Here is a 1,096-nt window from a genome sequence, read left to right on the forward strand (position 1 = left end):
CCCCCAGTGACAAATGTTTTGACACACTAACACAAACACTGCATGTTGTCTGAGAGAGAGTGGCGCTTATGAAAACGTCAGCTCTTTGTGTCCGAAGTGAGATGACGCATGACTCATCTCGGACTATAGAGGTTTTTTAAAGCGGGATTTCTGTTCAACTACTGAGCAAAGTCACAAACAGATTCTTTTCTATCTTTGCTTTTCTAGTAATGGAAAGTTCAAGGTTAGAGCCTTTTAGTAACTGAGGTATCGCTAGATATAGTATTTTATTTTTAAAATTCTTTAATAGTTTTATTGACATGTAATTAACACATCATATAACTTAACAGTTCAATAATACTGAGAAGAGTTTTGCAATCATCACCAGAATACATTTCAGAATATTTTCTTCTTTCTTGTACCCATTTCACTATTTCCCTAATCCCCCCAACTTTCCTGTCATGCTCCTAGATAATTATTAAACCAGTTACTCTCTATTGATTTACCTTTGCCTCTAAGGATCATTCAGGCCATGTTTCTTCCAAAACAGCTTTACATTATGATTGTTGTTCTTATTTGGCCTTGGTACTTTGAATAGTCTTTGACAGCTCTGGAGAAGCTAGTTCCTGGGAAAGGACATCATGCTCAGTAAAATAGAGGGGTATTGAAAATGAGAAAGACCCATGTAGGATGGATTGACACAGTGGGTATAACAATGGACTTAAACATAAGCATAATTGTGAGGCTGGCGTAAGACCTGGAGATGTCTGTTTCTGTTGTACATAGAGGAGCCATGAGTTAGAACCGACTAGATGACACACTACAACAATAATGTTTATAGAGAAGTCCTACAATCCATTTTTTGAGTTTCTGTGATTTACTGAACTCTTTCTGATCATTAAACGGCAACATTAATAGCCTTACCTAGTGGAGTGCATTCGAAAGTGGAACACCACTGTTTCCCATCCATCAAAGGGTAGATTTTAAGTATCTGCCCAGGTGTGTCCTTGATAAAAAAAAAAAATGTTAAGGAGTACTATCATGCATTGGGTTTAGATCTGCATAGTTGGCAGTTCCAGACCAATAGCAGCTCTGCAGAAAAAAAGGCTGGGTTTTC

This window comes from Echinops telfairi, unplaced genomic scaffold, assembly GCF_000313985.2.
Source record: "Echinops telfairi isolate 266 unplaced genomic scaffold, ASM31398v2 ScPeMD7_3509;HRSCAF=4178, whole genome shotgun sequence".
Taxonomy (NCBI): domain Eukaryota; kingdom Metazoa; phylum Chordata; class Mammalia; order Afrosoricida; family Tenrecidae; genus Echinops; species Echinops telfairi.